Source organism: Acipenser ruthenus, chromosome 7, assembly GCF_902713425.1.
Source record: "Acipenser ruthenus chromosome 7, fAciRut3.2 maternal haplotype, whole genome shotgun sequence".
Lineage (NCBI taxonomy): Eukaryota > Metazoa > Chordata > Actinopteri > Acipenseriformes > Acipenseridae > Acipenser > Acipenser ruthenus.
The window spans coordinates 23,663,835-23,681,411 of record NC_081195.1 but is presented as its reverse complement, the minus strand read 5'-3'; the positions used below and the strand labels follow the sequence as shown (position 1 = coordinate 23,681,411).

At 37.9% G+C, this 17,577-nt stretch overlaps 1 protein-coding gene across 2 annotated transcripts in view; it reads right to left on the bottom strand.

Annotated features, from left to right (window-relative positions):
* Nucleotides 1-17,577, bottom strand: part of LOC117414989 (leucine-rich repeat and fibronectin type III domain-containing protein 1-like) — a 100,516-nt gene that overhangs the window by 72,941 nt on the left and 9,998 nt on the right. The window contains exon 2 of one of the 2 annotated variants that reach the window (XM_059026673.1): nucleotides 4,173-4,215. The exons of the other annotated variant lie outside the window; for it this stretch is intronic. The gene's annotated coding sequence lies outside the window, so the exon portion shown is untranslated. The remainder of the gene's footprint in view (nucleotides 1-4,172; nucleotides 4,216-17,577) is intronic. 2 annotated transcript variants of the gene reach the window in all.

The window sequence follows — 17,577 nt, the reverse complement described above, 5'->3', positions numbered from 1 at the left end:
CTTTAGAAAGCACTGCAATTAAAGAATTCTGCGTTTTGAGTGCATGTTTGTGACAAATAGCTGAAAAGATAGAAAATCCTTGTTTTCTCTGTTATTCTGCATCAAATGGACTTCTTAAATCTATGTAAGGGGGAGCTCCCTGCAGTAATTATTGAGAACTTTCTGCTGTAAAACAACAAACACTGAGTACTGTAAGCTTCACAATTGCAGTCCACAATCAAACAGTTAATACTGTGTCAGCTGTGACGAGAAGAAGGAGAAACCTGCTTTTGAATCCAGTCATTACTGCAGCATATCAGTCAGCAACCTGTCTCCCTGTGGTGTCGAGCAGTGGGGAACAGAAAGGATTGGAATGATGGATTAAACTGCAGTGGCTTTTCTTTTACTGCCCTCTTAGTCTACCTCATTAAGCCTCTAGATATAATAGCACTGCATGCTCTGCAATGCATGGTCTGGTCCCTCTGTTTCTGATGCCGACCCCTAAGTCCTGCATCAGACTTCAACCCACACACAATCTCCCATCCAGTACTTATCTTAAATGGTAATGCAGTTACAGTAGAATGGTACCACTATGGTAATATTTATATATATACAGCTGTTGCCCAAAGTTTAGCATTACCTAGAATATTTGGATTGTGACATAATTAAAAAAAAAATACATGAACATAATTCCGATCTTTTATTTAACATCATGCAATAAAAGAGACTACACAATGCTATTGCAAAAGTCTACCAGAAGTCAAAATAGTAGTATGGTATTTCATGTTATATTTTGAAATTTGTCACATTTTTAAATGTGTGTTGGTTTTTCATTAAATATATGTAAAACTACAATGCGGTACGTAATTCAATATGTTATCGCAACATTATTCAGCAGGTTTCATTTGACTTTAAGAAGCAGAATCAGTTCATTCTATAGTGTGATGCTAAACTTTTGGCCATAGCTGTGCTGTATATACTGTATATTGTTTTGTTTTTTACATGCAATGTAATCTTTATAGGATACCATCAGCCTTTTTCTGAATATTTAATAGCCTACATTTTCAAAGTGGATTTAATAATGTAAACACAATGACTTGATATCATAATAGACAATGACAGAAAGAGAACCAAGAAACTCAATCTGTTTATCTGACCCAGTAGTTATTATTTAAGAGAACCATTTTTGTAGTCAATACTAGTAAAGCCCACATGTAAGTGAAGCATTGTGCACTGAAACCCATGCAACACAAATATGCTTCACCACCTTACAGGTAAAGACAGATGTAAAGAAAAGCGATAAAACTCAATATGGAACCAACAGAACCCAGAACCAGCAAACAACCACAAACATCATAAAATAGTAAGGGATACGTAAACAAAAAAAGCAATTACATTAATTACATTGCCTTTTGGAGTTATACTCTTTAAATGTTAGGCGAGCCCCTTAAATATCCCTCAGTACTTTAAAACACTGCCTAATTCCATCTCACCCGTCATTTTGAAAATCTTGTTTTTTTCCCCTATAGCTGCTATTAGCTAAAAAATACATTTTAGCAAATGTTTTTGAACAGAAGGCAGAAATGAAGGGAGATAAAAATAGGAAGCTGAAAAAACAAGCCCTTGCTAGACAGTATGTTTGCTGATTTGCTTCATAGAATTCCGTTGTCTAGCTGCCACTGTGACGCAACACTCCCCAGAGCTTTCCTGCAATATCCAGCACCAGCATATAGCTGGGAATTGGATGTGAAATTAGAAAGTTGTCATGACACAGTCAAAAGGGTCTAAAGCAGTGGTGCTAAACTCAGGTCATGGAGGGCCGGTGTCCCTCCTGGTTTTTATTCTAACCATACCCTAAATTAGTTAATTGGACCAATTAAGCTTCTAATAAGGTCCAATAAAGTACTTTAGGGTGCAGTTGGAATAAAAACCTGCAGGGAAACCAGCCCTCCAGGACCAAGTTGTGCACCACTGGTCTAAAGGGTGTTTAAATTGTCCGGCAGTAACTCCTAATTCCTTCTGAAATGTTGTAGGTGGAAATTGATAAATACTAAAAACAAACTTCAATGATAAGAACTTCAAATCAAAGTTTTTTTGTTTTTTTTCTTCAATGTGGAAATGGGTTTTGATTCTTACATCACTGGATGATGTGGAGCTCTCAAATGATAAACTGGGAAGAATGATGTAATGGTCAGGGTTGGGGTCTGTACCTGTTTTTCAATTCCAATTCCTTTTTAAAATCAATTCTGAATTCCAATTAATTTTCTAAATCGATTCGAAATTCCAATTCCAATTCCAATCCCTTTGAAGGATGTGGAATAGATATTTTAGAGACATAATCGTGTTTGTGATTGTTCAACTGCTTTCATTTAAAGCCAATTTAAGTCATGTGTTGCCACTGTGAGGAGCTCATTTTAACAGAATGTTGCTAATTGCAATTTTGATCAAAGATGTGATGAAATTGATTAAAAGGGAATTGGAACTAGATTTTTGGAATTGAAAAACAGGAATTGACCCCAACAGTGTTAATGAACCCATTAAGATGAATGTGCAGGTATTTGATATTCACCTTGCAAGTGAGAATGGCACACTAGCTCATATAGGCAAGGGAAAGGGTCAAACATGAATAATTAAGAGAAAAACCATTTTATAATGTAAAGAACAGATAGAAAGACAAAAGAGGAGTGGTTTGAGGAGAATGGTAGATTTGATCATATCTTAAGTGGTAAATATTTGCTTGTATAGTGATGCTATAATCAGCAATTCCAAATGGGCAGTCTGTTATTAGTTGTGCTATACTGTAGATCAGGGCTTCCCAAACCTGATCCGCAACTGTTGGTTTGGTTGTGCTAAGTAATGTTTTAACCAAGTTTCAACACAATTAAATAAGCATTTTTAGGATATAAAACAAAAATGCAGGGGATAACTAACGAACTTGCCATTGTCCATTTTTTTTTCTGAAGATATATAGCTCTTGCTTTAAAAGTTAAGTTTTCCCGCTGTGTAGCAGCTGCAGTTGTGATTCCCCTCTGTCCTTTCACCTGACGTGATGACAGGCAAGCAAGCCAGCAAGTCATTAATCAGCTAACTCTTCCCAGCTGCACGCGGATGATATCTCACTGGCTGTGCACATTGGCCCAGTTTCTGGCCCAGTTTTGCTTGCTTTCTATCTTCACAGAGTAGACAAACACAATTCCCAGAGGGAAGACCTAGTGCTGGTGCTATTTGTCAACACTGCAAAGTTAATAAGAGGCATGATACTGTACACAAGAAGACATATCGCAATGGTTGGATAAAGCTGTGTTAATCATAGACCTTAGGCTTTGTTATTTTACTTACTTTTTCAGCTACCACATTATTTATATATTTTGTGCCCAATTATTTTCTCCACAATTTAGAGTTTCTGGTAGCACTTTACATAGTGTTTCGAATTACTGTGTATTTACATAGTAGTTACGTAGTAAATGCATGTGCACTTACACATAATTACAGTGCATAGTTACAATGTACCTTATGTGTCCATTTTTTGCATGATATAACCCTAACCCCCTCCCTTACCCTAATTCTAAACCTAACCCTTTTCTGATACAATTGTGTACTTACATGTATCTTGCAAAAAGATGGACACATGAAGTACATTGTAACTATGCATAATATAGTATTTACTAAGTAACTACTATCTAAATACACTGTAACTAGAGGCACAATGTAAAGTGCTACCGGATTTCTGTATCTTCCTTCACCACAGCAATTCTCCACAATAGCTCAAGAGAACTGAAGGTCAGTAGGATCCCATGACCAAGCAAACTGCCCTGTACATCCAGAGCGGATGTTGGGGAGCTGACGGCTACTGGAGGACAAGCCCTGCAGATGTCCACTTGAGCTTATCAGCCATGTGTAAAAAGGACCTTCTCAATACTCACAGTGGATAAACACTAGAAGGATATTCACAATCCACAATGATTTATTTAATCATTTTAATCTAGTTGTATCCATATATGTTTGAAAGAGTGACGTTAAAACACACAAAAACTAAAGGCAAGGGAGAAAAAATACACCTCCAATAGATTTGCAATACGATAGCACAAGCTTGCTTGGCTTTCAGCCTTTAGTAAGAAAGACATGGTATCTGGCTAGAGCAGCTGAGGTGCCTAAAACTAGATTACAGTAGATTATAGATGAAAAGAACTCACCCTCAGCCCTGCACTCAGAAAAGCCATTCCAGCTTCTTCTGATCTAGATGAAGTAAAGAGAACGAACGTGTCAAGAAATCACATCAGCCCCCAGAGTTCAACAACAACCCAGAAACTTTATAATGTACCTTCAATGCCATTCTAAGGCTTCTTTTTTTTCTTTTCTTTTTAAATTGCTGTTTATTTTGGATTTACTTCCTGGTAATTGAGGAACAAAGGTATTGGCTATAGTCAGGTACCATAAAGGCTTCACCTGACAGTTCTGTGCACCCAGTATGCACACCAGCGATAGCTGACTGCCATCCTAAGCCGAGGGAACACAAAGCCACTTTGTAGCTTGGAGCTTGGTTTCAGGAGACTTGGTTTCAGGCCACTGCGCGGCACACCAGGGGAGACTTGGGGTTTGATACAGCAAAGTTACCTCAAACTAGTTCTCCCTGTCTCCTGGAACCAGGTTTCAAGCCAGTGTTCCCTCAGCTTAACAAAATGCACCTAACTCTGTGATACAATTTGTGGTTTCGGACAAACTTTTCAGTTTTCTTCCATGCATCGGAATTTTTACCAAGAACCAACATGCAATTCTCTAAGCATAAACAATCATTTGACTTTGGTACACACACAAACATATTCTCTAAATTAGCCCAAAACCTTCTAAACTGTTAATCACTGACAGATGTGGGTATGGTGTGTTCCTAGATGAGTCTTTTATCAGGTCATTATCTCTGCCAGATCACACACTAAGTTGTTTACAAGCCGGCACAAAGAAATCAGCTCACAAAATATTTATGAGGTCAAGTTCAGTTTGATAACAAGCAAATCATTACCTGACATTATGCTATTGAAAGGCACCCACGTGGGGAGGCAGGCAATTATATAATGCACTTGCATTGCTGATGTCCTTGGAGGATCAACTGACAAATAACAGGCATGCAAACCATTAACAGCAGGAGAAATGGCATTGAAAAAAAAAAAATGTTATAACAGATGATCACGATTGCACTGCAATATTTTGAACCCATCAGTAAATGTAAATGTAATCACAATGACAAAAATCTAACCTTAAGGATTTATAAAGTATGTGTTTGTTACTAGAGTTTGTAACTGGCACAGTAAGCAGTTCTAATGAGAGCAGTACCAAACTATTGCACCTGCCCTTTTACCGCCACCTTAAATGTTAAGGATATTTCTAAATTCCAGTACATCTTATCCTGCATACAGATGTCATTCTGGGCATGGACCATATGACACAATGCTATAGTTAAAAAACAACAGCACTTCTTTATGTTTAATAAAATCGTATGAAATCTTCCTTTTTTGTGATTTATAATACATTGTGTGTAGTGTGTCTAAAGCTGAAGTAACACTGAGTCACTTTTTCAGGAACAGTGGCTTGAATCCCTGGATCAAGGAGACCGGGAGACCTAGTTTGAGGCAACTTTGCTGTATCAACCCCAAGTCTCCCCTGGTGTGACATGCAGTGGCCTGAAACCAAGTTCCAAGCCACAAAGTGGTTTCATGTTCCTTCAGCTTTATTGTAACAGAAATTATCCACAGTCTGAGTAGACAGAACTGATTAACTGTTATACTTTATAATAATAACACCATATACATGACATATTAACAAATTGTACAAAACCCTTTAATAGCAAGATTATTTGGGAAGTAACAAAAACAAAGTTGATTCTACCTTTTTTTTTGTTTTTGTTTACATGAGCTTTCAAATGGTTTAATTGAGCTCACAGCATTACTTGAAATCAATGTTTTTCTGATGCAGACAGTTCCCTTTCACATCTGTATTTTAAACCTGCCTCCATTTAACTTGATTTGCTACAAGATTGGAGATTACAACCTCCCAACAAGATCAAAATGTGATCCCACATGGCCATACATTAGAATAGACTGCACTAAACCTGAGCGAACACGAAGCCACTTTGTGGTTTGGAACACGGTTTCAGGAGACTAGGTTTCAGTCCACTGTATGGCACACCACAGGAGATACAGTAAAGTTACCTACAACTAGGTCTACCTGTCCCAGGTTTCAAGCCACTGTGCCTGAAAAAGTGACTTTGTGTTCCGTCAGCTTTGCATAGTGTTACAACCATTATTTTTAACAATATATTTATGTGGAGACCTATCATCATGGATTGATGACAGTAAAATGACAGGGACAGTAAAATACTATATTATGCATTTTGGTTGAGCATCCCATTTAATATAGGAACCATTCATAACTGTCCACAGTCGGAGGCATTACTGTATTGTACTTTAGTTCCTTCTTCAGCAGACACTAAGCTTCTATAACGGTGCCTTTGCCATATCAAATAAGTACTTAGCTAAAGAAGAAAAAAGAAGATTTTGTATAGGAGTGATGTGTGAATTGCTCTGCAGTGAAAATTCTAAGGGAAGAAGGCAGGATTAATTCAGGCACTCTTACAATTTTAATACCTTTTGACTTTGTAAAGGCTTAAGCCAAAGGATTTATCACATTATGTGGTCAATAGAGATGGTACACCTAAGATGTGGGATGAATGTTAAAAGCTCTGGTCGAAGTTAGACGTTTGCATTTATGGCCTGCATATTCAAGTCTTAGCTTGGGGCTGTGCTGATTTTAATAGCTTTTGACCTACCAACTTAATAACTTGCAGTAGCCCCACCTTGTCTCTATATATAGATACTGCAACAACCAAGAGATCCAGTATGGGCAGCCAGGGTAGCATTGATTCAAACTGACGAGTCTGCAAGGTTTATACATTGATCTGGAGAAATGTGTGACCATTTGTGGCAGGGCGGAAGCGCAGCCAGTGTAAATAAGTGTAAGGTTGGCAGGGGTGGGGATAAACCGGTCAACAATCACAGGTGTGCCAATTCTCCAATAAGGTAATTGGTGCTAACTGACGAATGGCCACCTCTACAAAAGCAGGAGAAATCCTTTGTGTGGAGGGAGATTGGTGAGTGTAACTGTGTGAAACTGTTTTGTTTTGTAAACTTGGTAGTGAAGGCAAATGCCCAGCCTACGTACACTTCTTCTGTTTCAATCTTTGTTTTGACCCTTGTGCCCTGTTTATTTGTTTGTTCCTGTTTTGTTCTGTTTATTTTGTGAATTAAATGTGAGCCCCAGCACTTCACTGCCGCTTCCTTGTCTCTGAGTCTCTGAATTCATGTGACAGGATAGCTCTGTGGCCCAAGATGTTACCAGCAGGAATTAGACTCAGAGACAAGGAACCCACAGTGAAGCGCTGGTGCGCACATTCATTGATGGTTACTGCATCTAATTCTTCAAGGGAAGTCGGAATGGTGGAAATCTGAAACATCAGTATTTTGTGCTGTCTTGGATGCAGGAGCCCCTGTCAACTGTCAGCTCTCAATCAATGTCAGATCTGATGTATTATTATAAATGGATTTGACATACCCTACTTTTTAATTTATTTAAAGTACATGTAGCTAAAATTTGTATCTGGAGAATCCTATATACAGTATATACCATAAAACATACTGAAACGTATATGTGTATGTGTGTGTGTATGACTGCAAAAAAACACTATATGGGTAAAACCACTAATGACCTGTTTCAGAAAGCATAAGTCTGCCATAATTAGTAAAAAGCTGGATCAACCTGCTGCAAAGCACTTCAACTCTCAAAACCACAGCCTTGCTGATATGAAGATTCTTTCAATAAACAGATAAAAGGGAAACACTCTGGTTTCACAGACTTAAGACTTTATTCCCCCACATGCACTGAACCTTGAAGACAACAGATTGGAACTCTACCTCAGAAATGTCTGTGTCACAGTGTTCTTAGAACATTCATTTGTAAGTCACTGTGCAGCTTTCAAAACTTTCAAATTTAAACATCAACACCAGTCTACTTAACTATTTCTACCATGCTATCTGAAGATGGCAGAAGCCGAAACGGTGCAGCTAATTATTAGAATTGTGAGGTTTCAATTCATTAATTACAGACAAGCTCAAAGCAAACCAGTAGCCAGATAATGGAATAATTAGAGAAAATAATAATAACCCAGAACCCATTCAGAAGGATTGCAAACTCCATAACATGACATTTTAGAACACTTACTCTTATGCATTCCTTTCTTACTGTATCTCTCACGACATACATGTTATGTGATGAAGGACATACAGTTTTGCATAGTATAGTTCACTGAGTAAATAGCAGCCGTTTAGTGATTGAACTGTAAACGTCACTTCTATACAGAGCTTACCTTTGTTTTAAAAGCACAGTGTATAACAATGACTTGTGAAGCATTTATAGATCTCAGGGAGTGCAGTACAGACTGTTTTACTCACCATAGATGAAATACATTCAGCTGTGAACACAGATACATATACGTGCCACTCTCCATGTAAAGCAATGGTATCTGGAAGGCAGTAGCTCAATAAGCTCAATTAAAAATCAATGATCTAATAGGAGAGCTAACTGAAACCTCTGCGTGATACAATGCTGTGTTTAAAACTGTTACAGACTATCAACTGTAGCAAAATCATGGTCCTGAAGTAAATACCTTTGTATTTAGCCCTCTAGGAAACTATATGCAGTAGCAATTCAGACAAAAAGAACATTTCTCACAATCACAATGGTAGCAAGGGCCAACCGTAGCACAACTTGGGTGCAGCTACAATTGAATAGGCTGCCAGTGGTAGAAAGGTACCACTTTGTGTTGATTATACCCAAATGGTCTTCAATGGCAGTCAGTGGCACTACCTTGACAATACAATTGTTCCATACTAAGTGGTAATAGATCACCTATTGCAAAGTCATTTTTTTTCTAGAATTAGGAAGAAAATAAAAGGAGCCGGTGTCAGAGAATGTATGTTCCCATCCGAATATAGTTGTACCGCCTTATTTTTTGTCTCTCAACGTAATCTTTCTTTGCATACATGCACTTTCAACCAAAACCTGAATTTTAAGACCATTTCCCTTAACCCTAACCTTGTACCATCCAGTCCCCTCCAACAGGTCCTGTCTCGGCTACAATAATACATGAGAACAGCCTGCAAACATTGCTCCCATTCACCAGCATTACACACGCATAATGTATATATTAAAAAAAAAAATAGGATAAATAACAAACATAAGGAGGGTACAAATGTCAGCTGGTGAGAACAGATATTCCCCAGGGTATTATTAGTAGTAGTTTATTTAACAGACGCCTTTATCCAAGGTTAAGTGACTTGCTCAGAGTCACACAAAGAGTCAGTGGCTGAGGTGAGATTTGAACCGAAGGCCCTCCCGGTTACAAGTCCTTTTCTTTAACCACTGGACCACACAGCCTCTGGACACTGGCAATTAACATTCTACAGGCACAGATAAAGCCAGATGGATTAAAATGTAATATTGAAGCGACAGAACGCTCTAAAAATGGCGAAACAAATAAACAAAATTACATTTTAAGCTACTTAGCCTTTAAACATTTGCCATTACCTTTGCACTTGCTTCAAAAGTAGGGCGTTACAAGCATATGTGTTCAGAACTTCAGAGGCAGCTGAAAGCCGAAGGAATAGTAACTGCTCACTATTACTGAGCATGCTGTTTTTTCACGGTTCAGGTGATTTATTGATTTTCATACTCAGTGACTGTAACATTTTGCAGCTGATTAGCATAATAATGTACATTTAACACGGAGGCCGAGCAAGCTTATTAGAAGCGCGGCCATGCTAAGGCCATAATGTAGGTGACACTCAACAGAGCTGCAAAGAAAGGTCATACATGATGCATTAACCTAGATTGTTGTCCTCATGCTGCATTAGGAATTGCTCCATGCCATTGTAACGATCCCCCAACAAATAGATCAATTGCCAATAGGCAAGCTATATGTATTTACAGTTGTAAATAATGCTTCTATTTGTTCCAATAGGCAAACTTGTAGTGCTATGGTACTGTATTTGAGCAACAGTGGTTGAACAACATACGATAAACACCCGTCATATAACTGCCAATAAGAAGTACAGTTATGGATTAGCAGTATGTATTGCTTCTTGATATCGTTTTGATACCATTGTACTAAGGCAGCTTCTCTTGTGCAACTGAATTATTATACGTTAGTACAGAGCCACACATTGCATGTTTTGAAGTTCATTCGGTAAGGGGACCAGAGAACCAAGCAAGGCAAATTGAGCAAAAACAATACTGTACTGTTTTTAACTATATATTTTCTTCTAGTATTTGTTGCTAGCACTGTGATACCTAAAATAATTCCAAGTCTTAACAGCAGGAGCCAAAAATGTCTAAATGGTACCAGAGGGGATAAAAATACAAAAGGGAGATGGTGGGAGGAAAGAGAGCTCTGCAGTGTAGCAGAAATGACAGATGCACTCGGACAACAATGGAGTTTGTGGCAGTGAGCCACTATTTCAGAGGCTCTGTTTACACTACATACATCATCCTTTCTTAACGATTAACAAACATTTGTAACATTTTATTAGGAGAGTTCAACATTTTCTACTTAAATGGGAAATCGAATCTACACAAAAATAAGTCCAGACATTGGACTGTTGCTTAATAATAATAATAATAATAATAATAATAATAATAATAATAATAATAAACTCTACATTTTCTATAACATTAATAATTACGCAAGTAGCTTTGAATGACATTTGCTGAGGTCTTTACTGTTCTCTTACCATGTTGTGATGTTTAAAATCATTCTTAGAGGTTCTTTTTTTAAGGTGAGTGTCTCTTCAGTTCAAGTTGCCTGCCACAGACATGTGTAATGTAGGCTAGATCAGCCAAAGTGTCTGTATATTAGTAAATGCCAGTGCCATCTAGTGCACTGTAGTGTAATGCCAGCAAAACTAAAGGAAACGTGTTTCCAAAATCATAGATGGTACTTGTTTCTATATGTGACAATCATCTAATAATATGACATTTCAACTATACTAGAGTTGAAAGGTCACATTGATGATTTGAAAGGAAACGAGGATTCAGTGAGCTCAAAACCAGGTAGAGTTAGAGAAAATTGATAATAACTCAAAGTAACTGGCCATAAAATATAAGGGAAATATAAAAAGTACATTAGACATTACTTACTGAAATCCTTTTTAATTGTACTAATGTATAGTAGTATTGGACCCATTGATTGTTAACTCTACACACACATACACATATATGTGTATTTATAGTGCTCACTCGTTATAACGTGCCCCGTTATAGTGCGGAATTGGTTATAACATGGTAGGGTTGTGGCTCTCATTTGCTCCATAATGCCATTACAGTAGCCCTTTAATATGAGGCAGAACACAAATAGCACAGTCTTGTAACTATGGCTCCCCACTATAGCGTTATAAAGGGTGAGCACTATATATATATATATATATATATATATATATATATATATATATATATATATATATATATAAATCCTGCAAAGAGTTTCCAGCTAGTAAGAAGAGCCGACAGCAGAAAGTTTTTTTTTATGGATTACACAAAGAAATTGCTTTGATGGTCAAGTTTTTTTAAGCTTTGAATTTGGAAAAAGAACACACATTGCAACTGGATGAATTAGCTTTATAGAAGATGTTGTTGCAAAATGAGATTTATTAATCTGTGGCCAGAAAAAAAAAGTATCTCTATAAGAAGATAGCCAAAGCAAACCAAGAGGACATACACATCATTTGTACTGTAGTTATACCTGTAAGTAATATTTCAACAATCTATGCAAGCAAACCACAGGTGGTCCCTGTAAAAACCCACAGAATGAGTTGACTGCATCAGCTAATTTCTGCACCCCTAACTAAGCTACTCTACATATACTGCACTCTCCTAACATTCTCTATAGAACCATTCTTCCATGCACTTAAATTCAGAGGTTCTCAAAAATCTCACAGTACCTGAAAGGTTAAAATGATTTGTATAAAATCAAGAGCTTATCTCACTTTAGCCAAATGCAATCCAAAATGTATCTAGCAGGCTAGAGGTGTAGAATTAAAGTTAGATAAAGACTGGTGCAAAATTACGTTTGCTTGTGTTTTCCATATTGACATAAGCTCTGATCGATGGCTTCCTGTTGTGTGCACCTGAAAGCTGTGATTGGATGCACTCATGATAGACAATCAATAAGGAGTACTAAACAGAGCTTTCAAATCCCAATGGATCATTGGAGATGCATGCTGAACAGTACTCTACACATCGCACTGCACTTACTGTAACAGCCCTACAATATGCATATTTCTATTTTCAAATAGCCACTGATCTACAGCAAATGGTGGCAGTATTGACAACCAGATAGACCCTGCTAAATTGTATGAATAGTCCATTCAATGTCAGTAAATATAAACCCTGTTTTGTGCCCCTCATTGGCAAAATAAGAAAGTTAGCATTGTTTTTATTTATGAGACTGTGAATGGGTGAGTGCGGTGGTGTAAGGAACTGTCTGTCCAGACAGTGTTTGTAGTCCCAAAAATGTCTGTGTTTATTTTAAACAAACAAAACAAAACCACCCCTTTACCAGCAATGGTTGGAACACAACGGGCTTGCAAACCCAAAAATATTCACAATACAATTAATTATCCCACCGCTGTTCAAAACTCGGGAGATCGTGGTGTGCGTCAGTGCTTGTGCAGTGAGGGAATTGTTCAGGGTTTTGTGCTGGCTCCATGGCAACAGCGCCTGCCTTTACTCCTGCTCTGCAACACAGACAATACACAAACACGTAACAAAAACAAACAAGCAACGTTCCAGCCATATGTTACGTTCTTAGCGTAAGGGGCCGTACTCATGTAGCTGCGTCCACTTTGTATTGCCCAACTCCTCCCTGCAATCAGCCCAGCACCACTGGTTATCTCTGTCTGGCCCGCAGCTAAGATCACATGGGAATCTTTCCGCGTACGCACAGCTACTCAATTCCTCCAAGATGGCCGACTTCCTGTTTCAGCCCACCGTCAAGCCGACCCGTCTATGGGGAAGTGTACCACCTACCTTACACAGCGCCCTTTCTGGTCAGGAGGGAGATTTAAAGCTCTGGTTCTTTTTCTCTCTATCACACGGACACATATAGCCCTTGTACCTTTAATACCTTGAGCTTTTTCAAAAGGTTATGAAGCAGTGTCATCTCTAACTGATTGAACCCAGTTTCTGTCTAGTTACTAATTAAAGTACACAGAAGTGAGTATTGAATTTGTATTTATCATTCACGCAGGAATTATACAGCAATCAGCATAGTATTGAACAGAACTGTGAAACACTGCAGTGTCAAAATTTGGTGCGCGTCCTTGAAAATGTATCCTATTGCAGTATTTGCATTTTAAATACATTACCAACAACAATACAGTTTTAGTTTTAAGCACTTTTATGTTGAGACACCTCAAAGCGCTGTTATAAACACAAAGATAATAAAGTTCAATAAAAACGGTTTAATTACAACTATATTTTTGTTATGTGTGTAAAAGTATTGCATCACCTAGAATATTAGGATTGAGATACAATATAAAAAATATATATGTACATAATTTAGATATTTTATTTAACATCATGTTACCAAAGAAACTACAAAACGATATTGCAAAAGTCTACCTGAACCCACAATAGTAGTACAGTATTTCATGTTAGATTTTGAAATGAAAAATGTTTTAATTTGTGTCACTTTTTCGTTAAGTATATGGAAAACTACAAAGCGGTATGTAATTCAATATGTTAATGTAACATTATTCAACAGGTTTCATTGGACTTTATGAAGCAAACTTTGCTAATTCTATAGGGTGGTGCAAAACTTTTTGGCAATAGCTGTACACGTGTGTGTGTGTGTGTGTGCGTGCGTGCGTGCGTGCGTGTGTGTGTGTGTGTGTGTGTAAAACAAACTTTTACAGAAGTTAATTATCAGTCTCCTTTCCTGGTACCTAACTTGAAATCAAAGGCACCTTCAGTCAATGGCAGGTCATTGAGAGTACACACTGCATCTTTAATGGACTTATTCTCCTACCCAGAGGACAAATCTTCATCAGGGGGTGTATATATCTTCCATGGGTAATGGTTCGGAAAACCTGTCTGCCATTAAGAAGCAATAAGGCAAGCAGCGACCAGCACTATTCACAACAATGGCACCTCTGGTGACTATTCACTTGTAATTCCTTAACATGTACATGGGTGGTGACTTCATTTGAGGACAGATACAAAACTCTTCTAGTCTTTATATAGGGACATATGAAAGACGCAAATGCATGATAGCCTGATTTGAACCAGATTACTTTTTTTCAACTACTGTCAATATTTTGTGTGTGAAAGGATCAATCACTGAGTGTGTCGTGAGATTGGCCAGTGATTCTCTTTTACTGCCCCAAACCATACCGCCATTACTTTTCTTTAGATTAGCAACTTAAAATGAAAAAGCCAATTTGTAAATCATCAACAAGCATTAACAAAAGAAATAGGTGTATAAAACAGTTTTGTATGTCAAAACTGCTATTGGTTAGACTGTACATCCAACCCCGTTTTCTTGTCAGCATTTTTCAATGGCTTAGTGGTTGAGATACCCAAATGTGAACTGAAGCGTAGAGGGTTTGAATCCTAGTGGTGACTGGGTAAGAAGAAAGCACTCATAGTGAAGCTAATTACATGTGTTAAGTTTATAAGGTTAGTCTGGAAAAAAATTCCAAATGCATATTTAGGTATTTAAAATGTGTCCTCATTCCGATTTCAAATCTTTAAATTTTGTCTTGATGTATGTGTTGTCTGGATATACCATTCTTTTTTATTATTATTATTTTTAAAAATGCAGTAATCACCAATTATTTTTATTATTTTCTCATAATTTAGAATAGCCAATTAATAAGCTCGGCTCACCGCTACCACCCCTGCGCTGACTCGGGAGCAGCGAAAATGAACACACGCTGTTCTCTGAAGATTGTGCCATCAGCTGACCACTTCTTTTCACACTGCAGACTCACCATTCAGCCACCTCGGAGCTACAGCATAGGAGAAAGCAGCTCTGGGCAGCTTACAGGCAGGCCCGCAGGTGCCAAGCCAGACTACAGGGGTCGCTGGTGCACGGTGAGCCGAGGACACCCTGGCCGACCTAACCCCCCCCCACCCCACCCCGGGTGGTGCTTAGGCTAATTGTGTGCCGCCCCCTGTGAACTCCCTTCCACGGTTGGCAATGGAATAGCCTGGACTCGAACCGGCGACACCCAGGCTATAGAGTGCAATCCTGCACTCCACATGGAGTGCCTTTACAGGATGCATCACTCAGAAGCGTCTGGATAAACCATTCTTGATGTGGATGCACTACTGCAGTTGTCAGTGATTTGGAAATAAGCCTACAGTCGAAGCTGCTTAATATTCTGATAAAGTCACCCTCTGTTTATTATCACCACACTGAAATATCCTGGGAATCAAAAGCTCCTGATAATATTGCTCTAGTTATTGCCACACTCTGGTGAATATGATTCAGACTTAATGCTTATACAATGATCTCCACCTGACTTAATATGTATGAAGAATTCTCTCATTGTTAAAGTGTCATACTCCCAAAATGTAACAGCAACAGATATAAAGTTCATCACCCAACACCACACTTTCCGAATTTGTACTTCCTTACCCATTTATCGTAGAATCACATTACAGTATGTTCTTTATCATCCTCTGCTTTTTCTGCACATATCTGATTATTTGCTAACTATTCCAGTTAGAAAAATGTCCTTTATCATCCCTAGTGGTCACTTTTCAGTTTTACATTCTTAGAAGAAGCAAATAAAAGTCTACAACAGTTTTGTGAACAAATCCAATAAAAAAGATACGCAGTATCTCACAGACTACTGAGTTTCAAATGCTTTTACCTGCCATCACAGATATAAGGTTGGCAAGATGTTTGAAAGTATTGAGTAGAAGAAGAAAAAAAAACTATTTCCATAGATGGTCCATATTAATTTTCTTCTTTCCATGGAATCTGAATATGCGAGAAATATTTCATCTTGTGAATATATCATTTCCTAGTTCCTATTTCAGTGTGGTGCTCAGTTCCCAACCGTTACTCTGGTACCTACAAGACGAAAAATGTAATAATAAAAGGCTTCCTGTCTCTGGACAGCAAGATGTCAAATATTGATGAGCTACCTTCACTCTATTGTCAGAATAAAGGCTGTCTGTGGTTAAATATTTATATTCACTGTACTTCTGTTTATCTGGGAGCTGCCATACAGACTTGCCTTTACTTGGAGGTGTAAACCACTGTCCTAACCTTTATGATAGTGGGAATTTGTACAGTCTTGATTTGTGTACCACCACACTTCTGTTTAATGCTTCTAACCCAGAGATTCCCAAACTGAGGGAGACATGTCCAGGGGGTACGTCGGCCAAATTGCGTAATGGTGAACCGTTTTCTTTGCATTTTCATAAGACTTGCCATACTCACGCAAAGCTTTAAAACACATTGGGAATTCCTTTTAATTTCTGGCTTGAAACGGCACGAGATGCTATTTAGTTTCAGAAACAAAAAGGCTTTGCGGTGCAAGACAATCGTGCAGCCGCGGGACACTTGGTTTCAACGATGCAACGATGTACAGAGCCCTCGCCACCAGCGTGAATTATATGTATTAATTTTGCCAGAATATGCAATTCTGTTTTAATTCCTCTGTATCTTAACTGTAATACAGCTCTAAACCCTGCCAAGAAGCCTCCATTCCTAATAGTAATCTCGTTTTAAATCTCGCAAGTGTTGTCTCCAATAGAAATGTAGGCATGTGCTGCCACTCAGTAGTTGGGGTGGGTTTAAAGTATTCAGAAAGAATAAGGTAGGTTTTTTTTTTGTTTTGTAGAAGTTTTTTTTTTTTTTTTAAATGGGAAAGTGTTGAATTCAACGTGAATTGAGTAACCATTTCCAGTGTTTTTCCACTGTTTATTCTGATTAAATTTTTTTTTTTTTAATCGGGGGATATTTTACCATTTTTTATCGAAAATCAAAAGCCCTAATTATAAATAACATAAAAATATAAACCTGAATGCTAAGGGTATGCAGTACAGTTGATAGGTCTAGAAGGGGGTGACAATCAAAAGTTTGGGAACCGTTGATCAAACCCATTTACTAAACGTGCTGTGGCCTAGACAGGTTTCAAGACACATACACATTTGACTTTCAGCTTTATTTTCATACGGTAAAACACAGACTTCTGAGATGGTTCACAAAGTACTATCTATAACAAGATGAACAGGCAGTCTGTCGCATGATATAAAGTGGATATAAAATTGGAATTAATATTTTAGAAGACGCAATCATTGCTGTGATTGTTCAACTGCTTTCATTTGAAGTCAAATTATTTGACTAACTGCGACTGCCATTTTAATATGCTATCGCCACTGTGAGAAGCTAATTTTAACAGATCAACAATGTGTGGGAATTGATTAAAAGGGAATGGGAATTGGAATTGGAATTGGGAATTGTTTTTAAAAGGGAATGGG